This window comes from Ranitomeya imitator, chromosome 7, assembly GCF_032444005.1.
Source record: "Ranitomeya imitator isolate aRanImi1 chromosome 7, aRanImi1.pri, whole genome shotgun sequence".
In the NCBI taxonomy this organism is placed as follows: Eukaryota; Metazoa; Chordata; class Amphibia; order Anura; family Dendrobatidae; genus Ranitomeya; species Ranitomeya imitator.
The window spans coordinates 140,741,292-140,764,776 of NC_091288.1; the positions used below are offsets into that span (position 1 = coordinate 140,741,292).

General features: G+C 42.4%; 10 non-coding genes across 10 annotated transcripts; 9 read left to right on the top strand and 1 right to left on the bottom strand.

Annotated features, from left to right (window-relative positions):
* The first annotated feature begins 13,858 nt into the window (after nt 1-13,858).
* TRNAT-UGU (transfer RNA threonine (anticodon UGU)) lies at nt 13,859-13,932 on the top strand. Its single transcript has one exon. It is a non-coding gene; the product is annotated as a tRNA-Thr (tRNA).
* A 730-nt stretch (nt 13,933-14,662) lies between these two features.
* Nucleotides 14,663-14,736, top strand: TRNAT-UGU (transfer RNA threonine (anticodon UGU)). Its single transcript has one exon. It is a non-coding gene; the product is annotated as a tRNA-Thr (tRNA).
* Nucleotides 14,737-15,065: 329 nt separating this feature from the next.
* Nucleotides 15,066-15,139, top strand: TRNAT-UGU (transfer RNA threonine (anticodon UGU)). Its single transcript has one exon. It is a non-coding gene; the product is annotated as a tRNA-Thr (tRNA).
* Nucleotides 15,140-15,467: 328 nt separating this feature from the next.
* TRNAT-UGU (transfer RNA threonine (anticodon UGU)) lies at nt 15,468-15,541 on the top strand. The gene has a single exon. It is a non-coding gene; the product is annotated as a tRNA-Thr (tRNA).
* A 1,141-nt stretch (nt 15,542-16,682) lies between these two features.
* Nucleotides 16,683-16,756, top strand: TRNAT-UGU (transfer RNA threonine (anticodon UGU)). Its single transcript has one exon. It is a non-coding gene; the product is annotated as a tRNA-Thr (tRNA).
* Nucleotides 16,757-17,494: 738 nt separating this feature from the next.
* On the top strand, nt 17,495-17,568 carry TRNAT-UGU (transfer RNA threonine (anticodon UGU)). The gene has a single exon. It is a non-coding gene; the product is annotated as a tRNA-Thr (tRNA).
* Nucleotides 17,569-18,700: 1,132 nt separating this feature from the next.
* TRNAT-UGU (transfer RNA threonine (anticodon UGU)) lies at nt 18,701-18,774 on the top strand. The gene has a single exon. It is a non-coding gene; the product is annotated as a tRNA-Thr (tRNA).
* Nucleotides 18,775-19,109: 335 nt separating this feature from the next.
* On the top strand, nt 19,110-19,183 carry TRNAT-UGU (transfer RNA threonine (anticodon UGU)). Its single transcript has one exon. It is a non-coding gene; the product is annotated as a tRNA-Thr (tRNA).
* A 791-nt stretch (nt 19,184-19,974) lies between these two features.
* TRNAT-UGU (transfer RNA threonine (anticodon UGU)) lies at nt 19,975-20,048 on the top strand. The gene has a single exon. It is a non-coding gene; the product is annotated as a tRNA-Thr (tRNA).
* Nucleotides 20,049-23,006: 2,958 nt separating this feature from the next.
* On the bottom strand, nt 23,007-23,080 carry TRNAT-AGU (transfer RNA threonine (anticodon AGU)). Its single transcript has one exon. It is a non-coding gene; the product is annotated as a tRNA-Thr (tRNA).
* Between the last annotated feature and the right edge of the window lie 405 nt (nt 23,081-23,485).

Genomic DNA, 23,485 nt, shown 5'->3' on the forward strand with positions numbered 1-23,485 from the left:
ACCCTCGGACGCGCCATGCTTCTTGATTTGTAATTAATGTTTATTTGCAATGTGCTTTTGACTTACTCAATTATTTTTTTAATTATTGATTTTATTAAATTAATAGTTTAACATCTTATTGGAAATAATTTAAAGGAGACGCGACAGGACAACACTCGGTGGATGCCATATCTGTGTTAACAACTCCAAAAAACTTTCAGTTAACTTCTTGCAGGAGAAAGAAATTGTAGCTGTTGGACCTTTGTAGTACAGTTCCAGATATTTGTTGTGTGTTTGTTTTGATTGTTAAAATGTCTGCATTTGAGATCTCAACACGATCTTATTTTTTATAATCAAATTAATTTTTTAAATATTTTATTAGGTTGGTTCAAGGGGTACACGGGCCGCAGTAGACAGGTCAGTGGAGGCCTAGTGGAAGGAGGGACCGCAGATGCGCCACTGTTTCACCCATACACAATTAGTAGGCCTAATGCAGCGTAGTTTCCAACAGCTACTAAACGAGAGCCGGAAGATCGAAGCTCAGGAAAGGCAACCTGGGGAACACCTTGGAGTGTAACAACAACCTCTCTCTACACCACGGAAGGGCTGATTCTTAGGAAGGAAGGCTGTTGTAAATAAGCATTGCGCGTCCGAGGGTGATTATATTCTTATTCGGTATCTACTCACCCTCGGACGCGCCATGCTTCTTGATTTGTAATTAATGTTTATTTGCAATGTGCTTTTGACTTACTCAATTATTTTTTTAATTATTGATTTTATTAAATTAATAGTTTAACATCTTATTGGAAATAATTTAAAGGAGACGCGACAGGACAACACTCGGTGGATGCCATATCTGTGTTAACAACTCCAAAAAACTTTCAGTTAACTTCTTGCAGGAGAAAGAAATTGTAGCTGTTGGACCTTTGTAGTACAGTTCCAGATATTTGTTGTGTGTTTGTTTTGATTGTTAAAATGTCTGCATTTGAGATCTCAACACGATCTTATTTTTTATAATCAAATTAATTTTTTAAATATTTTATTAGGTTGGTTCAAGGGGTACACGGGCCGCAGTAGACAGGTCAGTGGAGGCCTAGTGGAAGGAGGGACCGCAGATGCGCCACTGTTTCACCCATACACAATTAGTAGGCCTAATGCAGCGTAGTTTCCAACAGCTACTAAACGAGAGCCGGAAGATCGAAGCTCAGGAAAGGCAACCTGGGGAACACCTTGGAGTGTAACAACAACCTCTCTCTACACCACGGAAGGGCTGATTCTTAGGAAGGAAGGCTGTTGTAAATAAGCATTGCGCGTCCGAGGGTGATTATATTCTTATTCGGTATCTACTCACCCTCGGACGCGCCATGCTTCTTGATTTGTAATTAATGTTTTTTTGCAATGTGCTTTTGACTTACTCAATTATTTTTTTAATTATTGATTTTATTAAATTAATAGTTTAACATCTTATTGGAAATAATTTAAAGGAGACGCGACAGGACAACACTCGGTGGATGCCATATCTGTGTTAACAACTCCAAAAAACTTTCAGTTAACTTCTTGCAGGAGAAAGAAATTGTAGCTGTTGGACCTTTGTAGTACAGTTCCAGATATTTGTTGTGTGTTTGTTTTGATTGTTAAAATGTCTGCATTTGAGATCTCAACACGATCTTATTTTTTATAATCAAATTAATTTTTTAAATATTTTATTAGGTTGGTTCAAGGGGTACACGGGCCGCAGTAGACAGGTCAGTGGAGGCCTAGTGGAAGGAGGGACCGCAGATGCGCCACTGTTTCACCCATACACAATTAGTAGGCCTAATGCAGCGTAGTTTCCAACAGCTACTAAACGAGAGCCGGAAGATCGAAGCTCAGGAAAGGCAACCTGGGGAACACCTTGGAGTGTAACAACAACCTCTCTCTACACCACGGAAGGGCTGATTCTTAGGAAGGAAGGCTGTTGTAAATAAGCATTGCGCGTCCGAGGGTGATTATATTCTTATTCGGTATCTACTCACCCTCGGACGCGCCATGCTTCTTGATTTGTAATTAATGTTTTTTTGCAATGTGCTTTTGACTTACTCAATTATTTTTTTAATTATTGATTTTATTAAATTAATAGTTTAACATCTTATTGGAAATAATTTAAAGGAGACGCGACAGGACAACACTCGGTGGATGCCATATCTGTGTTAACAACTCCAAAAAACTTTCAGTTAACTTCTTGCAGGAGAAAGAAATTGTAGCTGTTGGACCTTTGTAGTACAGTTCCAGATATTTGTTGTGTGTTTGTTTTGATTGTTAAAATGTCTGCATTTGAGATCTCAACACGATCTTATTTTTTATAATCAAATTAATTTTTTAAATATTTTATTAGGTTGGTTCAAGGGGTACACGGGCCGCAGTAGACAGGTCAGTGGAGGCCTAGTGGAAGGAGGGACCACAGACAGGCATCGAAGGCCTAAAATAATAACACATGGCTGTAGGCAATTTTAAATTGGTTCCAGGGGTACACGGGCAGCAGTGCCCTGGTCAGTGTAGTAGTAGTTGAAAGAATGGACCGCAGACAGGCATCGAAGGCCTAAAATAAAAAAATTGGGCTGGCTGTAGGCAATTTTAAATTGGTTCCAGGGGTACACGGGCAGCAGTGGTGTGGTCAGTGGAGGCCTAGTGGAAGGAGTGACCGCAGACAGGCATCGAAGGCCGAAAATAATAACACATGGCTGTAGGCAATTTTAAATTGGTTCCAGGGGTACACGGGCAGCAGTGGTGTGGTCAGTGGAGGCCTAGTGGAAGGAGTGACCGCAGACAGGCATCGAAGGCCTAAAATAATAACACATGGCTGTAGGCAATTTTAAATTGGTTCCAGGGGTACACGGGCAGCAGTGCCCTGGTCAGTGTAGTAGTAGTTGAAAGAATGGACCGCAGACAGGCATCGAAGGCCTAAAATAATAACATATGGCTGTAGGCAATTTTAAATTGGTTCCATGGGTACACGGGCAGCAGTGCCCTGGTCAGTGTAGTAGTAGTTGAAAGAATGGACCGCAGACAGGCATCGAAGGCCTAAAATAATAACACATGGCTGTAGGCAATTCTAAATTGGTTACAGGGGTACACGGGCAGCAGTGGTGTGGTCAGTGGAGGCCTAGTGGAAGGAGTGACCGCAGACAGGCATCGAAGGCCTAAAATAATAACACATGGCTGTAGGCAATTTTAAATTGGTTCCAGGGGTACACGGGCAGCAGTGGTGTGGTCAGTGGAGGCCTAGTGGAAGGAGTGACCGCAGACAGGCATCGAAGGCCTAAAATAATAACACATGGCTGTAGGCAATTTTAAATTGGTTCCATGGGTACACGGGCAGCAGTGCCCTGGTCAGTGTAGTAGTAGTTGAAAGAATGGACCGCAGACAGGCATCGAAGGCCTAAAATAATAACACATGGCTGTAGGCAATTCTAAATTGGTTACAGGGGTACACGGGCAGCAGTGGTGTGGTCAGTGGAGGCCTAGTGGAAGGAGTGACCGCAGACAGGCATCGAAGGCCTAAAATAATAACACATGGCTGTAGGCAATTTTAAATTGGTTCCAGGGGTACACGGGCAGCAGTGGTGTGGTCAGTGGAGGCCTAGTGGAAGGAGTGACCGCAGACAGGCATCGAAGGCCTAAAATAATAACACATGGCTGTAGGCAATTTTAAATTGGTTCCATGGGTACACGGGCAGCAGTGCCCTGGTCAGTGTAGTAGTAGTTGAAAGAATGGACCGCAGACAGGCATCGAAGGCCTAAAATAAAAAAATTGGGCTGGCTGTATGCAATTTTAAATTGGTTCCAGGGGTACACGGGCAGCAGTGGTGTGGTCAGTGGAGGCCTAGTGGAAGGAGTGACCGCAGACAGGCATCGAAGGCCTAAAATAATAACACATGGCTGTAGGCAATTTTAAATTGGTTCCAGGGGTACACGGGCAGCAGTGCCCTGGTCAGTGTAGTAGTAGTTGAAAGAATGGACCGCAGACAGGCATCGAAGGCCTAAAATAATAACACATGGCTGTAGGCAATTCTAAATTGGTTACAGGGGTACACGGGCAGCAGTGGTGTGGTCAGTGGAGGCCTAGTGGAAGGAGTGACCGCAGACAGGCATCGAAGGCCTAAAATAATAACACATGGCTGTAGGCAATTTTAAATTGGTTCCAGGGGTACACGGGCAGCAGTGGTGTGGTCAGTGGAGGCCTAGTGGAAGGAGTGACCGCAGACAGGCATCGAAGGCCTAAAATAATAACACATGGCTGTAGGCAATTTTAAATTGGTTCCATGGGTACACGGGCAGCAGTGCCCTGGTCAGTGTAGTAGTAGTTGAAAGAATGGACCGCAGACAGGCATCGAAGGCCTAAAATAAAAAAATTGGGCTGGCTGTATGCAATTTTAAATTGGTTCCAGGGGTACACGGGCAGCAGTGGTGTGGTCAGTGGAGGCCTAGTGGAAGGAGTGACCGCAGACAGGCATCGAAGGCCTAAAATAATAACACATGGCTGTAGGCAATTTTAAATTGGTTCCAGGGGTACACGGGCAGCAGTGCCCTGGTCAGTGTAGTAGTAGTTGAAAGAATGGACCGCAGACAGGCATCGAAGGCCTAAAATAATAACACATGGCTGTAGGCAATTCTAAATTGGTTACAGGGGTACACGGGCAGCAGTGGTGTGGTCAGTGGAGGCCTAGTGGAAGGAGTGACCGCAGACAGGCATCGAAGGCCTAAAATAATAACACATGGCTGTAGGCAATTTTAAATTGGTTCCATGGGTACACGGGCAGCAGTGCCCTGGTCAGTGTAGTAGTAGTTGAAAGAATGGACCGCAGACAGGCATCGAAGGCCTAAAATAAAAAAATTGGGCTGGCTGTATGCAATTTTAAATTGGTTCCAGGGGTACACGGGCAGCAGTGGTGTGGTCAGTGGAGGCCTAGTGGAAGGAGTGACCGCAGACAGGCTTCGAAGGCCTAACATAACAAACTTGGGCTGGCTGTAGGCACTTTTAAATTGGTTCCAGGGGTACACGGGCAGCAGTGGTCTGGTCAGTGGAAGTCTAGTGGAAGGAGTGACCGCAGACAGGCTTCCAAGGCCTAACATAACAAAATTGGGCTGGCTGTAGGCACTTTAAATTGGTTCCAGGGGTACATGGGCAGCAGTGTATGGTCAGTGGAAGTCTAGTGGAAGGAGTGACCGCAGACAGGCTTCGAAGGCCTAACATAACAAACTTGGGCTGGCTGTAGGCACTTTTAAATTGGTTCCAGGGGTACACGGGCAGCAGTGGTCTGGTCAGTGGAAGTCTAGTGGAAGGAGTGACCGCAGACAGGCTTCCAAGGCCTAACATAACAAACTTGGGCTGGCTGTAGGCACTTTTAAATTGGTTCCAGGGGTACATGGGCAGCAGTGTATGGTCAGTGGAAGTCTAGTGGAAGGAGTGACTGCAGACAGGCTTCCAAGGCCTAACATAACAAACTTGGGCTGGCTGTAGGCACTTTTAAATTGGTTCCAGGGGTACACGGGCAGCAGTGGTCTGGTCAGTGGAAGTCTAGTGGAAGGAGTGACCGCAGACAGGCTTCGAAGGCCTAACATAATAACATAGGGCTGGCTGTAGGCACTTTTAAATTGGTTCCAGGGGTACACGGGCAGCAGTGGTCTGGTCAGTGGAAGTCTAGTGGAAGGAGTGACCGCAGACAGGCTTCGAAGGCCTAACATAACAAACTTGGGCTGGCTGTAGGCACTTTTAAATTGGCTCCAGGGGTACACGGGCAGCAGTGTATGGTCAGTGGAAGTCTAGTGGAAGGAGTGACCGCAGACAGGCTTCCAAGGCCTAACATAACAAACTTGGGCTGGCTGTAGGCACTTTTAAATTGGTTCCAGGGGTACACGGGCAGCAGTGGTCTGGTCAGTGGAAGTCTAGTGGAAGGAGTGACCGCAGACAGGCTTCGAAGGCCTAACATAACAAACTTGGGCTGGCTGTAGGCACTTTTAAATTGGTTCCAGGGGTACACGGGCAGCAGTGGTCTGGTCAGTGGAAGTCTAGTGGAAGGAGTGACCGCAGACAGGCTTCCAAGGCCTAACATAACAAAATTGGGCTGGCTGTAGGCACTTTAAATTGGTTCCAGGGGTACATGGGCAGCAGTGTATGGTCAGTGGAAGTCTAGTGGAAGGAGTGACGGCAGACAGTCTTCGAAGGCCTAACATAACAAAATTGGGCTGACTGTAGGCACTTTTAAATTGGTTCCAGGGTAACACGGCCAGCAGTGGCCTGGTCAGTGTAGTAGTTGTAGAAAGAAGGGACCGCAGACAGGCTTCGAAGGCCTAACATAACAAAAATGTCAAAACAATGGTATTGTCAGTGCCAGGCATTGAAGGATGTCAGCGCCTAGACTACACATTGGTGAAGCTGTGAGAGATAATTTTGCTAGTGGTAGAGCACTGTTTGAGCTGGGGGGGGGAACTGTCTTGTGGCCGGCGGTACAGGCACAGGGCCCCTCATATTACAACGGTGTGTCTGACGTTGGGTGCGCACCACCACCGCCAGAGACACTTTATTGTACTATGAGGGACCCAGTGGCAGTGCCGTCGACCAAAAGCGGCCACACCCACCTCTTCAGACAAACAGCACTCTCAAGGGTCCAAGCGCAAAGTGGCGATAGCACGGCCCCGTGTGGGGAGTTTGGCCATTTCGTGAGGTGGAAACATGTCGTATGCTGGACAATCAGGTGAAGAAAATTACGAGATTGGAAAAGTCATTCAGAATAGTCCACAGGCAAGACCTTTTCATAGGAAAGCTAGGTGTCAGCCGGGCAGGGTGGGGCAAAAGATTTTGAAATCCAGTTGTGGTTCATTTTAATGAAGGTTAGATCATCTACATTTTGGGTAGCCAGACGAGTCCTTTTTTCTGTTAGTATTGAACCTGCAGCACTGAATACTCTTTCTGATAGGACACTAGCTGCCGGGCAAGCAAGCTCCTGCAATGCATATTCTGCCAATTCTGGCCAGGTGTCTAATTTGGATGCCCAGTAATCAAATGGGAATGACGGTTGAGGGAGAACGTCGATAAGGGATGAAAAATAGTTTGTAACCATACTGGACAAATGTTGTCTCCTGTCACTTTGAATTGATGCTGCAGTACCTGTCCTGTCTGCGGTCATAGAAAAATCACTCCACAACCTGGTCAGAAAACCCCTCTGGCCAACGCCACTTCTGATTTCTGCCCCTCTAACACCTCTGGTCTGCTGGCCCCTGGAGCTCGTGTGAGAACGATCACGGGCGCTGTGTGCAGGGAATGCCAGAAGCAAACGGTCAACAAGAGTTGATTGTTTTGTTGCTAATATTAGTTCCAAGTTCTCATGTGGCATAATATTTTGCAATTTGCCTTTATAGCGAGGATCAAGGAGGCAGGCCAACCAGTAATCGTCATCGTTCATCATTTTTGTAATGCGTGTGTCCCTTTTGAGGATACGCAAGGCATAATCCGCCATGTGGGCCAAAGTTCCCGTTGTCAAATCTGCGGTTGTGCTTGGTTGAGGGGCAGTTGCAGGCAAATCTACGTCACTTGTGTCCCTCAAAAAACCAGAACCCGGCCTTGCCACGCCACCAATTTCCCGTGCCCCCGGGAAAGCTTCCTCATTAAAAATATACTCATCCCCATCATCCTCCTCATCCTCCACCTCCTCTTCGCCCGGTACCTCGTCATGTACACTGCCCTGACCAGACAATCGCTGACTGTCATCAAGGCTTTCCTCTTCCTCTGGTGCAGACGCCTGATCCTTTATGTGCGTCAAACTTTGCATCAGCAGACGCATTAGGGGGATGCTCATGCTTATTATGGCGTTGTCTGCACTAACCAGCCGTGTGCATTCCTCAAAACACTGAAGGACTTGACACATGTCTTGAATCTTCGACCACTGCACACCTGACAACTCCATGTCTGCCATCCTACTGCCTGCCCGTGTATGTGTATCCTCCCACAAAAACATAACAGCCCGCCTCTGTTCGCACAGTCTCTGAAGCATGTGCAGTGTTGAGTTCCACCTTGTTGCAACGTCTATGATTAGGCGATGCTGGGGAAGGTTCAAAGAACGCTGATAGGTCTGCATACGGCTGGAGTGTACAGGCGAACGGCGGATATGTGCGCAAAGTCCACGCACTTTGAGGAGCAGGTCGGATAACCCCGGATAACTTTTCAGGAAGCACTGCACCACCAGGTTTAAGGTGTGAGCCAGGCAAGGAATGTGTTTCAGTTGGGAAAGGGAGATGGCAGCCATGAAATTCCTTCCGTTATCACTCACTACCTTGCCTGCCTCAAGATCTACAGTGCCCAGCCACGACTGCGTTTCTTGCTGCAAGAACTCGGACAGAACTTCCGCGGTGTGTCTATTGTCGCCCAAACACTTCATAGCCAATACAGCCTGCTGACGTATGCCAGTAGCTGCCCCATAATGGGAGACCTGGTGTGCAACAGTGGCAGGTGCGGATGGAGTGTTTGTGCGACTGCGGTCTGTGGACGAGCTCTTGCTTCTGCAGGAGGACGAGGAGGAGGAGGAGGAGGAGGGGGTGCGAACGGCTACAGACAACTCTTTACTAGACCGTGGGCTAGGCAGAACTGTCCCAAACTTGCTGTCCCCTGTGGACCCTGAATCCACCACATTTACCCAGTGTGCCGTGATGGACACGTAACGTCCCTGGCCATGCCTACTGGTCCATGCATCTGTTGTCAGGTGCACCTTTGTGCTCACAGATTGCCTGAGTGCATGGACGATGCGCTCTTTAACATGCTGGTGGAGGGCTGGGATGGCTTTTCTGGAAAAAAAGTGTCGACTGGGTAGCTCGTAGCGTGGTACAGCGTAGTCCATCAGGTCTTTGAAAGCTTCGCTTTCAACTAACCGGTAGGGCATCATCTCTAACGAGATTAGTCTAGCTATGTGGGCGTTCAAACCCTGTGTACGCGGATGCGAGGCTAAGTATTTCCTTTTTCTAACCATAGTCTCATGTAGGGTGAGCTGGACTGGAGAGCTGGAGATCGTGGAACTAGCGGGGGTGCCGGTGGACATGGCAGACTGAGAGACGGTGGGAGATGGTATTGTTGCCGCCGGTGCCCTAGATGCAGTGTTTCCTACTACGAAACTGGTGATTCCCTGACCCTGACTGCTTTGGCCTGGCAAAGATACCTGCACAGATACAGCAGGTGGTGCGCTAAATGGTGGTCCTACACTGCCGGAAGGGATGTTGCGTTGATGACTAGCTTCATTGGCCGAGGGTGCAACAACCTTAAGGGACGTTTGGTAGTTAGTCCAAGCTTTCAAATGCATGGTGGTTAAATGTCTATGCATGCAACTAGTATTGAGACTTTTCAGATTCTGACCTCTGCTTAAGGAAGTAGAACATTTTTGACAGATGACTTTGCGCTGATCAATTGGATGTTGTTTAAAAAAATGCCAGACTGCACTCTTTCTAGCATCGGATACCTTTTCAGGCATTGCAGACTGAGCTTTAACCGGATGGCCACGCTGTCCTCCACCAGGTTTTGGCTTTGCCACGCGTTTTGGGCAAGATACGGGCCCGGCAGATGGAACCTGTGGCGATGTTGATGCCTGCTGCGGCCCCTCCTCCTCCTCTGCTTCAGAACTGCTGCCGCCTGCACCCTGTTCCCCCAATGGCTGCCAATCGGGGTCAAGAACTGGGTCATCTAATAACTCTTCTTGTACCTCCTGCGCAACTTCGTCTGTGTCACCGTGTCGTTCGGTGGTATAGCGTTCGTGATGGGGCAACATAGTCTCATCAGGGTCTGATTCTTGATCAGCACCCTGCGAGGGCAATGTTGTGGTCTGAGTCAAAGGACCAGCATAGTAGTCTGGCTGTGGCTGTGCGTCAGTGCACTCCATGTCAGATTCAATTTGTAATGGGCATGGACTGTTAACTGCTTCACTTTCTAAGCCAGGGACGGTATGTGTAAAGAGCTCCATGGAGTAACCCGTTGTGTCGCCTGCTGCATTCTTCTCTGTTGTTGTTTTTGCTGAAGAGGACAAGGAAGTGACTTGTCCCTGACCGTGAACATCCACTAACGACGCGCTGCTTTTACTTTTACCAGTTTCACGAGAGGAGGCAAAAGAGCTAGAGGCTGAGTCAGCAAGATAAGCCAAAACTTGCTCTTGCTGCTCCGGCTTTAAAAGCGGTTTTCCTAATCCCAGAAAAGGGAGCGTTCGAGGCCTTGTGTAGCCGGACGACGAACCTGGCTCCACAGCTCCAGACTTAGGTGCAATATTTTTTTCCCCACGACCACCTGATGCTCCACCACTACCACTACCCTCATTACCAGCTGACAATGAACGCCCCCGGCCACGACCTCTTCCACTAGACTTCCTCATTGTTTTAAAAACGTAACCAAACTAACGTTATTTGTTGCAGTCACACAACTTACACGGTGAGCTATAACTTCAGTATGATTTAGCTACCCCTTTACAGGTTGGTGAGACCACAGCGAAAATCAGGCCCTATGTTACACACTCTTTTTTTGGTGGCTGCAAATTAGAGAGATGCCCCACACGCAGGACTGTCACTGAAGCACAAATGTTAATATTAATGTCACACTATTATTTTTTTTTTATTTTTATTTTTTTCAGGAACACTTTAGAAACCCCCCCCCAAAAAAAAAATTGATTTTTGCAGGGAGAATTTAGAAAACAAATGTAACAAACTATATGCTTTCTATGGGCCACTGAGTGAGAGATGACGCACACAGGAATCAGGAGTGGCACACAAGCCCAGAGGCCAATATTTTTCTACCAATGATTGATGGAGTTATTTTCTCTGGTAGATTTTGGAACCCAAATCAAGGAAAAAAAATATAGGCTTTCTATGGACCACAATTGGAGAGAGAGAGAGAGAGAGAGAGAGAGAGAGATGGCACACCCAGGAGTCAAGACTGGCACACAAGCAGAAAGGCCAATATTAATCTCCCACTGTTTTTTTTTTTTTTTTTTTTTTTTTCAGGGAGACTTTAGAAAAAAAAATAATAAAAAAAATATGATTTTATCAGGAAGAATTTAGAAACCAAATAAAATAAAATGATTTTTTCAGGGAGAATTTATAAAACAAATAAAAACAAAAATAGGCGTTCTATGGCCCACTGACTGAGAGATGACGCACACAGGAATCAGGAGTGGCACACAAGCCCAGAGGCCAATATTTTTCTACCAATGATTGATGGAGTTATTTTCTCTGGTAGATTTTGGAACCCAAATCAAGGAAAAAAAATATAGGCTTTCTATGGACCACAATTGGAGAGAGAGAGAGAGAGAGAGAGAGAGAGAGAGATGGCACACCCAGGAGTCAAGACTGGCACACAAGCAGAAAGGCCAATATTAATCTCCCACTGTTTTTGTTTTTTTTTTTTTTTTTTTCAGGGAGACTTTAGAAAAAAAAATAATAAAAAAAATATGATTTTATCAGGAAGAATTTAGAAACCAAATAAAATAAAATGATTTTTTCAGGGAGAATTTATAAAACAAATAAAACCAAAAATAGGCGTTCTATGGCCCACTGACTGAGAGATGACGCACCCAGGAGTCAAGACTGGCACACAAGCAGAAAGGCCAATATTAATCTCCCACTGTTTTTTTTTTTTTTTTTTTTTTTTCAGGGAGACTTTAGAAAAAAAAATAATAAAAAAAATATGATTTTATCAGGAAGAATTTAGAAAGCAAATAAAATAAAATGATTTTTTCAGGGAGAATTTAGAAAACAAATAAAACCAAAAATAGGCGTTCTATGGCCCACTGACTGAGAGAGAGAGATGGAACGCTTAGTACTGGCACACAAGCCCAAAGGGCAATATTAATCTCCCTTTTTTTTTCCAGGGAGAATTTCTAAAACCCCCCCAAAAAAAAAAATTGGCTTTCTATGGCCCACTATTTGTGAGAGAGATGGGACGCTCAGGACTGGCACAGATGGCACGCTCAGGACTGGCACAGAAGCCCAGAGGCCAATATTAATCTCCCTTTTTTTCTGGGAGAATTTATAAAACCAAAAAAATATTTAAATAGGCTTTCTATGGCCCACTATTTGTGAGAGAGATGGAACGCTCAGGACTGGCACAGATGGCACGCTCACAACTGGCACACAAGCCCAGAGGCCAATATTAATCTCCCTTTTTTCAGGGAAAATTTATAAAACCAAAAAAAAAATTAAATAGGCTTTCTATGGCCCACTATTTGTGAGAGAGATGGCACGCTCAGGACTGGCACAGATGGCACGCTCACAACTGGCACACAAGCCCAGAGGCCAATATTAATCTCCCTTTTTTCAGGGAAAATTTATAAAACAAAAAAAAAAATTAAATAGGCTTTCTATGGCCCACTATTTGTGAGAGAGATGGCACGCTCAGGACTGGCACAGATGGCACGCTCACAACTGGCACACAAGCCCAGAGGCCAATATTAATCTCCCTTTTTTTCAGGGAGAATTTATAAAACCAAAAAAAAAATTAAATAGGCTTTCTATGGCCCACTATTTGTGAGAGAGATGGCACGCTCAGGGCTGGCACAGATGGCACGCTCAGGACTGGCACACAAGCCCAGAGGCCAATATTAATCTCCCTTTTTTTCAGGGAGAATTTATAAAACCCAAAAAAAAATAAAATAGGCTTTCTATGGCCCACTATTTGTGAGAGAGATGGCACACTCAGGACTGGCACACAAGCCCAAAGGCCAATATTAATCTCCCACTGTATTTTTATCAGGGAGAATTTATACACCCCACAAAAAAAAATACAGAAAAATGAAAAGGCTTTCTATGGCCCACTATGTGAGAGAGATGGCACACACAGGGATGGCACTCTAGCAGAAATGCCAAATTGCCAATCTTAATCTCCCACCAAAAAAAAAAAAAAACAGGGAATGTCCTACAATTACTATCTCCCTGCCTGCAGTAATCTCAGCCAGGTATGGCAGGCAGCTACTATCTCCCTGCCTGCAGTAATCTCAGCCAGGTATGGCAGGCAGCAATAAGGAGTGGACTGATGCACAAATGAAATAAAAAGTGTGGACAAACAAAAAAGATAGCTGTGCAGAAAGGAAGGAACAAGAGGATTTGTGCTTTGAAAAAAGCAGTTGGTTTGCACAGCGGCGTACACACAGCAATGCAGCTATCAGGGAGCCTTCTATGGCAGCCCAATGAGCTACAGCGCTGAGGGGAAAAAAAAAAAAAAAAAAACTTCCACTGTCCCTGCACACCGAGGGTGGTGTTGGACAGTGCAAATCGCTGCAGCACAAGCGGTTTTGTGGTTAATGGACCCTGCCTAACGCTATCCCTGCTTCTGACAAAGCGGCAGCAACCTCTCCCTAAGCTCAGATCAGCAGCAGTAAGATGGCGGTCGGCGGGAACGCCTCTTTATAGCCCCTGTGACGTCGCAGACAGCAAGCCAATCACTGCAATGCCCTTCTCTAAGATGGTGGGGACCAGGACCTATGTCATCACGCTGCCCACACTCTGCGTTTACCTTCATTGGCTGAGAAATGGCGCTTTTCGCGTCATTGAAACGCGACTTTGGCGCGAAAGTCGCGTACCGCATGGCCGACCCCGCACAGGGGTCGGATCGGGTTTCATGAAACCCCGACTTAGCCAAAAGTCGGCGACTTTTGAAAATGTTCGACCCGTTTCGCTCAACCCTAGTGCTCAGGGTTTTGAATGAATGCTATTCATAATTTACTTGGTTTCTTAATTGTCATGACTGAAAATAAAATCCTGTTCCATGTTTTTGCTGTGCATGGAATGCAACTCAACTCAATGTTGTTTCGCTAAGTTAACCACTTGAAATGCTTGATTGGTTCTTATGTGTTCCCTGCATTTCACGTGGAAATTTTGTGGCGCTGTGGCTTAGTTGGTTAAAGCGCCTGTCTTGTAAACAGGAGATCCTGAGTTCGAATCTCAGCAGTGCCTTGTTTTCATCATCTCAGAAACAAACTTCCTATCTAAGAAATGAGAATTTCAATGACGTACAACCTCAAACTTACCATGGCTATGTCTCTACTGATAGTGAAATTTAGAGTTTCTTCTGCATAAGAAATGAACCAGTGCTCAGGGTTTTGAATGAATGCTATTCATATTTTACTTGGATTCTTAATTTTAATGACTGAAAATAAAATCCTGTTCCATGTTTTTGCTGTGCATGGAATACAATTCAACTCAATGTTGTTTCGCTAAGTTAACCACTTGAAATGCTCGATTGGTTCTTATGTGTGCACTGCATTTCATGTGGAAAGCTTGTGGCGCTGTGGCTTAGTTGGTTAAAGCGCCTGTCTTGTAAACAAGAGATCCTGAGTTCGAATCTCAGCAGTGCCTTGTTTTCATCATCTCAGAAACAAACTTCCTATCTAAGAAATGAGAATTTCAATGACGTACAACCTCAAACTTACCATGGCTATGTCTCTACTGATAGTGAAATTTAGAGTTTCTTCTGCATAAGAAATGAACCAGTGCTCAGGGTTTTGAATGAATGCTATTCATATTTTACTTGGATTCTTAATTTTAATGACTGAAAATAAAATCCTGTTCCATGTTTTTGCTGTGCATGGAATACAATTCAACTCAATGTTGTTTCGCTAAGTTAACCACTTGAAATGCTCGATTGGTTCTTATGTGTGCACTGCATTTCACGTAGAAAGCTTGTGGCGCTGTGGCTTAGTTGGTTAAAGCGCCTGTCTTGTAAACAGGAGATCCTGAGTTCAAATCTCAGCAGTGCCTTGTTTTCATCATCTCAGAAACAAACTTCCTATCTTAAAAATGGGAATTCCATTGACGTACAACTTACCATGGCTACGTCAATACTGATAGTGCAATTGTGAAATTTGGAGTTTCTTCTGCATAAGAAATGAACCAGTGCTCAGGGTTTTGAATGAATGCTATTCATAATTTACTTAGTTTCTTAAATGTCATGACTGAAAATAAAATCCTATTCCACGTTTTTGCTGTGCATGGAATGCAACTCAACTCAATGTTGTTTCGCTAAGTTAACCACTTGAAATGCTTGATTGGTTCATATGTGTTCCCTGCATTTCACGTGGAAATTTTGTGGCGCTGTGGCTGAGTTGGTTAAAGCGCCTGTCTTGTAAACAGGAGATCCTGAGTTCGAATCTCAGCAGTGCCTTGTTTTCATCATCTCAGAAACAAACTTCCTATCTAAGAAATGAGAATTTCAATGACGTACAACCTCAAACTTACCATGGCTATGTCTCTACTGATAGTGAAATTTAGAGTTTCTTCTGCATAAGAAATGAACCAGTGCTCAGGGTTTTGAATGAATGCTATTCATATTTTACTTGGATTCTTAATTTTAATGACTGAAAATAAAATCCTGTTCCATGTTTTTGCTGTGCATGGAATACAATTCAACTCAATGTTGTTTCGCTAAGTTAACCACTTGAAATGCTCGATTGGTTCTTATGTGTGCACTGCATTTCACGTGGAAAGCTTGTGGCGCTGTGGCTTAGTTGGTTAAAGCGCCTGTCTTGTAAACAGGAGATCCTGAGTTCGAATCTCAGCAGTGCCTTGTTTTCATCATCTCAGAAACAAACTTCCTATCTAAAAAATGGGAATTCCGTTGACGTACAACCTCAAACTTACCATGGCTACGTCTCTACTGATAGTGCAATTGTGAAATTTAGAGTTTTTTCTGCATAAGAAATGAACCAGTGCTCAGGGTTTTGAATGAATGCTATTCATAATTTACTTGGTTTCTTAATTGTCATGACTGAAAATAAAATCCTGTTCCATGTTTTTGCTGTGCATGGAATGCAACTCAACTCAATGTTATTTCGCTAAGTTAACCACTTGAAATGCTTGATTGGTTCTTATGTGTTCCCTGCATTTCACGTGGAAATTTTGTGGTGCTGTGGCTTAGTTGGTTAAAGCGCCTAACTTGTAAACAGGAGATCCTGAGTTCGAATCTCAGCAGTGCCTTGTTTTCATCATCTCAGAAACAAACTTCCTATCTTAAAAATGGGAATTCCATTGACGTACAACTTACCATGGCTACGTCAATACTGATAGTGCAATTGTGAAATTTGGAGTTTCTTCTGCATAAGAAATGAACCAGTGCTCAGGGTTTTGAATGAATGCTATTCATAATTTACTTAGTTTCTTAAATGTCATGACTGAAAATAAAATCCTATTCCACGTTTTTGCTGTGCATGGAATGCAACTCAACTCAATGTTGTTTCGCTAAGTTAACCACTTGAAATGCTTGATTGGTTCATATGTGTTCCCTGCATTTCACGTGGAAATTTTGTGGCGCTGTGGCTGAGTTGGTTAAAGCGCCTGTCTTGTAAACAGGAGATCCTGAATTCGAATCTCAGCAGTGCCTTGTTTTCATCATCTCAGAAACAAACTTCCTATCTAAGAAATGAGAATTTCAATGACGTACAACCTCAAACTTACCATGGCTATGTCTCTACTGATAGTGAAATTTAGAGTTTCTTCTGCATAAGAAATGAACCAGTGCTCAGGGTTTTGAATGAATGCTATTCATATTTTACTTGGATTCTTAATTTTAATGACTGAAAATAAAATCCTGTTCCATGTTTTTGCTGTGCATGGAATACAATTCAACTCAATGTTGTTTCGCTAAGTTAACCACTTGAAATGCTCGATTGGTTCTTATGTGTGCACTGCATTTCACGTGGAAAGCTTGTGGCGCTGTGGCTTAGTTGGTTAAAGCGCCTGTCTTGTAAACAGGAGATCCTGAGTTCGAATCTCAGCAGTGCCTTGTTTTCATCATCTCAGAAACAAACTTCCTATCTAAAAAATGGGAATTCCGTTGACGTACAACCTCAAACTTACCATGGCTACGTCTCTACTGATAGTGCAATTGTGAAATTTAGAGTTTTTTCTGCATAAGAAATGAACCAGTGCTCAGGGTTTTGAATGAATGCTATTCATAATTTACTTGGTTTCTTAATTGTCATGACTGAAAATAAAATCCTGTTCCATGTTTTTGCTGTGCATGGAATGCAACTCAACTCAATGTTATTTCGCTAAGTTAACCACTTGAAATGCTTGATTGGTTCTTATGTGTTCCCTGCATTTCACGTGGAAATTTTGTGGTGCTGTGGCTTAGTTGGTTAAAGCGCCTAACTTGTAAACAGGAGATCCTGAGTTCGAATCTCAGCAGTGCCTTGTTTTCATCATCTCAGAAACAAACTTCCTATCTTAAAAATGGGAATTCCATTGACGTACAACCTCAAACTTACTATGGCTATGTCTCTACTGATAGTGAAATTTAGAGTTTCTTCTGCATAAGAAATGAACCAGTGCTCAGGGTTTTGAATGAATGCTATTCATAATTTACTTGGTTTCTTAATTGTCATGACTGAAAATAAAATCCTGTTCCACGTTTTTGCTGTGCATGGAATACAACTCAACTCAATGTTGTTTCGCTAAGTTAACCACTTGAAATGTTCGATTGGTTCTTATGTGTTCCCTGCATTTCACTTGGAAATTTTGTGGCGCTGTGGCTTAGTTGGTTAAAGCGCCTGTCTTGTAAACAGGAGATCCTGAGTTCGAATCTCAGCAGTGCCTTGTTTTCATCATCTCAGAAACAAACTTCCTATCTTAAAAATGGGAATTCCATTGACGTGCAACCTCAAACTTACCATGGCTATGTCTCTACTGATAGTGAAATTTAGAGTTTCTTCTGCATAAGAAATGAACCAGTGCTCAGGATTTTGAATGAATGCTATTCATAATTTACTTGGTTTCTTAATTGTCATGACTGAAAATAAAATCCTGTTCCATGTTTTTGCTGTGCATGGAATGCAACTCAACTCAATGTTGTTTCGCTAAGTTAACCACTTGAAATGCTTGATTGGTTCTTATGTGTTCCCTGCGTTTCACGTGGAAATTTTGTGGCGCTGTGGCTTAGTTGGTTAAAGCGCCTAACTTGTAAACAGGAGATCCTGAGTTCGAATCTCATCAGTGCCTTGTTTTCATCATCTCAGAAACAAACTTCCTATCTTAAAAATGGGAATTCCATTGACGTACAACCTCAAACTTACCATGGCTATGTCTCTACTGATAGTGAAATTTAGAGTTTCTTCTGCATAAGAAATGAACCAGGGCTCAGGATTTTGAATGAATGCTATTCATAATTTACTTGGTTTCTTAATTGTCATGACTGAAAATAAAATCCTGTTCCATGTTTTTGCTGTGCATGGAATGCAACTCAACTCAATGTTGTTTCGCTAAGTTAACCACTTGAAATGCTTGATTGGTTCTTATGTGTTCCCTGCATTTCACGTGGAAATTTTGTGGCGCTGTGGCTTAGTTGGTTAAAGCGCCTAACTTGTAAACAGGAGATTCTGAGTTCGAATCTCAGCAGTGCCTTGTTTTCATCATCTCAGAAACAAACTTCCTATCTTAAAAATGGGAATTCCATTGACGTACAACCTCAAACTTACCATGGCTATGTCTCTACTGATAGTGAAATTTAGAGTTTCTTCTGCATAAGAATTGAACCAGTGCTCAGGATTTTGAATGAATGCTATTCATAATTTACTTGGTTTCTTAATTGTCATGACTGAAAATAAAATCCTGTTCCACGTTTTTGCTGTGCATGGAATACAACTCAACTCAATGTTGTTTCGCTAAGTTAACCACTTGAAATGTTCGATTGGTTCTTATGTGTTCCCTGCATTTCACTTGGAAATTTTGTGGCGCTGTGGCTTAGTTGGTTAAAGCGCCTGTCTTGTAAACAGGAGATCCTGAGTTCGAATCTCAGCAGTGCCTTGTTTTCATCATCTCAGAAACAAACTTCCTATCTTAAAAATGGGAATTCCATTGACGTACAACCTCAAACTTACCATGGCTACGTCAATACTGATAGTGCAATTGTGAAATTTGGAGTTTCTTCTGCATAAGAAATGAACCAGTGCTCTTTGTTTGAATGAATGCCATTCATAATTTACTTAGTTTCTTAAATGTCATGACTGAAAATAAAATCCTATTCCACGTTTTTGCTGTGCATGGAATGCAACTCAACTCAATGTTGTATCGCTAAGTTAACCACTTGAAATGCTTGATTGGTTCTTATGCGTTCCCTGCATTTCACGTGGAAATATTGTGGCGCTGTGGCTGAGTTGGTTAAAGCGCCTGTCTTGTAAACAGGAGATCCTGAGTTCGAATCTCAGCAGTGCCTTGTTTTCATCATCTCAGAAACAAACTTCCTATCTTAAAAATGGGAATTCCATTGACGTACAACTTCAAACTTACCATGGCTACGTCAATACTGATAGTGAAATTTAGAGTTTGTTCTGCATAAGAAATGAACCAGTGCTCAGGGTTTTAATACATGTGGTAAGTACGTAGCGCTGTGGCTTAGTTGTCTAAAGTGCCTGTCTTGTAAACAGGAGACCCTGAGTTCAAATCTCAGCAGTGCCTTGTTTTCATCATCTCAGAAACAAACTTCCTATCTCAGAAATGAGAATTTCAATGACGTATAACTCAAATTTTCTGTGGCTACATCTCTACTAATAATGCAATTGTGATTTTAAGAATTTCTTCTGCATAAGAAATGAACCAGTCCTCAGGGTCTTAATTCCAACTTTTCAATCTTTCCTAATTTTTCCTCCTTTTGGCCCTGCCGTGGCATTCCTTTAATCTGCCTATTCTGTGTCATAACTTGGAAGAAAAACAAGTCCCAAATTGAAGCTGTGCTAAAAGATGGATCATTCAATTATAGAATTTCAAAACATAAGGCCATGTCATTGAACCAGAATCTATTGCATACTGCAAATTGTCAATGTCGTTGAATGAATGCTATTCATAATTTACTTTTTTTCTTAATTGTCATGACTGGAAATGAAATCCTGTTCCACGTTTTTGCTGTGCATGGAATGCAACTCAACTCAATGTTGTTTCGCTAAGTTAACCACTTGAAATGTTCGATTGGTTCTTATGTGTTCCCTGCATTTCACTTGGAAATTTTGTGGCGCTGTGGCTTAGTTGGTTAAAGCGCCTGTCTTGTAAACAGGAGATCCTGAGTTCGAATCTCAGCAGTGCCTTGTTTTCATCATCTCAAAAAGAAACTTCCTATCTTAAAAATGGGAATTTCACTTGCATGAAACCTCAAATTTACCTTGGCTACGTCTTTACTCATAGTGCAATTGTGAGATGAAGAATGTCTTCTGTATAAGGGCCAAAAAGGAAGAAAGATGGCATCAAGCATGACAACTTAAAACCAATGGATTTTATTTTGAAATTCCTCCTCTTTATGCATCTGACTCGCTAAGCAGGCTTTCTAAAGTATCACACCTTTTTGTCCTTTGGCTTAGTTGGTCTAAGCGCCTGATTAGTAAACAGAAAATCTTGATTTCGAACGTCAGCAGTGGTTTTATTTCTTCATCTCAGTTTTGGTCATTTTAGCCAAAAAAAAGTGGACTTTTGTTCTTGTATGACATTAAACAAGTCTTTACCACAGTCATAACATAGTGCAGTTGAGAGAAAAAAAATCTCTGCTGTCGAAACGCTTAAAAAGGAATTAGACGATATAACTTTCTTTAGAGAATAAAGGTTGGCATCAAGCATTTCAAAATAAAACCAGTGGAATTACACTTCTAACTCTGCAAAGTTTGATAGCAGCTTTCTTAAAAAGGAAGATAAACTTTCAAGCTTGACGAATCTACCGCTTTGGCTAGAAATGAAAACAAAACAATACAACATGAAACAAGCAGATTAAGGGCCAAAAAGGAAGAAAGATTGCATCAAGCATGACAACTTTAAACCAGTGGATTTTATTTTGAAATTTCTCCTCTTTATGCATCTGACTCTCTAAGCAGGCTTTCTAAAGTATCACACCTTTTTATCCTTTGGCTTAGTTGGTCTAAGCGCCTTTTTAGTAAACAGAAAATCTTGATTTCGAACGTCAGCAGTGGTTTTCTTTCTTCATCTCAGTTTGGGTCATTTTAGCCAAAAAAAAGTGGACTTTTGTTCTTGTATGACATTAAACAAGTCTTTACCACAGTCATAACATACTGCAGTTGAGAGAAAAAAAATCTATGCTGTTGAAACGCTTAAAAAGGAATTAGACAATATAACTTTCTTTAGAGAATAAAGGATGGCATCAAGCATTTCAAAATAAAACCAGTGGAATTACACTTCTAACTCTGCAAAGTTTGATAGCAGCTTTCTTAAAAAGGAAGATAAACTTTCAAGCTTGACGTATCTACCGCTTTGGCTAGAAATGAAAACAAAACAATACAACATGAAACAAGCAGATTAAGGGCCAAAAAGGAAGAAAGATGGCATCAAGCATGACAACTTAAAACCAGTGGATTTTATTTTGAAATTTATCCTCTTTATGCATCTGACTCTCTAAGCAGGCTTTCTAAAGTATCACACCTTTTTGTCCTTTGGCTTAGTTGGTCTAAGCGCCTTTTTAGTAAACAGAAAATCTTGATTTTGAACGTCAGCATCGATGACAAGGCCTTGTGTTTTGAAGTTCCATAATTGAATGATCCATCTTCTAGCACAGCTTCAATTTGGTACTTGTTTTTCTTCCAAGTTATGACACAGAATAGGCAGATTGAAGGAATGCCACAGCAGGGCCAAAAGAGTTTGCCCCAATCTAACTGTAAAGAATAGACACTGTAATATCTTCAACAAAAACACACTGACCCGTAAAAATAATCATTACATCTTTTCTCCTTAGCGCATGTGCACCATGTAGACGAGGTGGCCGAGTGGTTAAGGCGATGAACTGCTAATCCATTGTGCTCTGCATGCATGGGTTCGAATCCCATCCTCGTCGGTTTAATCTGCTTGTTTCATGTTGTATTGTTTTCATCTCTAGCCAAAGCGGTAGATACGTCGAGCTTTAAAGTTTATCTTCCTTTTTAAGAAAGCTGCTATCAAACTTTGCAGAGTTAGAAGTGTAATTCCACTGGTTTTATTTTGAAATGCTTGATGCCATCCTTTATTCTCTAAAGAAAGTAATATCGTCTAATTCCTTTTTAAGCGTTTCGACAGCAGAGATTTTTTTTCTCTCAACTGCACTATGTTATGACTGTGGTAAAGACTTGTTTAATGTCATACAAGAACAAAAGTCCACTTTTTTTTGGCTAAAATGACCCAAACTGAGATGAAGAAAGAAAACCACTGCTGACGTTCGAAATCAAGATTTTCTGTTTACTAAAAAGGCGCTTAGACCAACTAAGCCAAAGGACAAAAAGGTGTGATACTTTAGAAAGCCTGCTTAGAGAGTCAGATGCATAAAGAGGAGGAATTTCAAAATAAAATCCACTGGTTTTAAGTTGTCATGCTTGATGCCATCTTTCTTCCTTTTTGGCCCTTAATCTGCTTGTTTCATGTTGTATTGTTTTGTTTTCATTTCTAGCCAAAGCGGTAGATACGTCAAGCTTGAAAGTTTATCTTCCTTTTTAAGAAAGCTGCTATCAAACTTTGCAGAGTTAGAAGTGTAATTCCACTGGTTTTATTTTGAAATGCTTGATGCCATCCTTTATTCTCTAAAGAAAGTAATATCGTCTAATTCCTTTTTAAGCGTTTCGACAGCAGAGATTTTTTTCTCTCAACTGCACTATGTTATGACTGTGGTAAAGACTTGTTTAATGTCATACAAGAACAAAAGTCCACTTTTTTTTGGCTAAAATGACCCAAACTGAGATGAAGAAAGAAAACCACTGCTGACGTTCGAAATCAAGATTTTCTGTTTACTAAACAGGCGCTTAGACCAACTAAGCCAAAGGACAAAAAGGTGTGATACTTTAGAAAGCCTGCTTAGAGAGTCAGATGCATAAAGAGGAGGAATTTCAAAATAAAATCCACTGGTTTTAAGTTGTCATGCTTGATGCCATCTTTCTTCCTTTTTGGCCCTTATACAGAAGACATTCTTCATCTCACAATTGCACTATGAGTAAAGACATAGCCAAGGTAAATTTGAGGTTTCATGCAAGTGAAATTCCCATTTTTAAGATAGAAAGTTTCTTTTTGAGATGATGAAAACAAGGCACTGCTGAGATTCGAACTCAGGATCTCCTGTTTACTAGACAGGCGCTTTAACCAACTAAGCCACAGCACCACAAGCTGGAAAGCCAATGACATCTAGGGAAGATGTAAGCACCGATCAAACCTTTCAAGTGGTTAACTTAACAAGACAACATTGAGTTGAGTTTCATTCCATGCACACAGAAACGTGGAACAGGATTTCATTCTCAGTCATGACAATTAAGAAACCAAGGAAATTATGAATAGCATTCATTCAACGACATTGACAATTTGCAGAATGCAATAGAATCTGGATCGATGACAAGGCCTTGGGTTTTGAAGTTCCATAATTGAATGATCCATCCATCTACTTATTTCTCTACATTTCAGTTCACTCGTTGTGTATGTCCTATTCTAATGTATAATGTATAATGTTCTTCTGTCAACTCCACTGTCATGTCAACTATGTAATTCCTTTGTGATGTTTATGAGTTAAGTC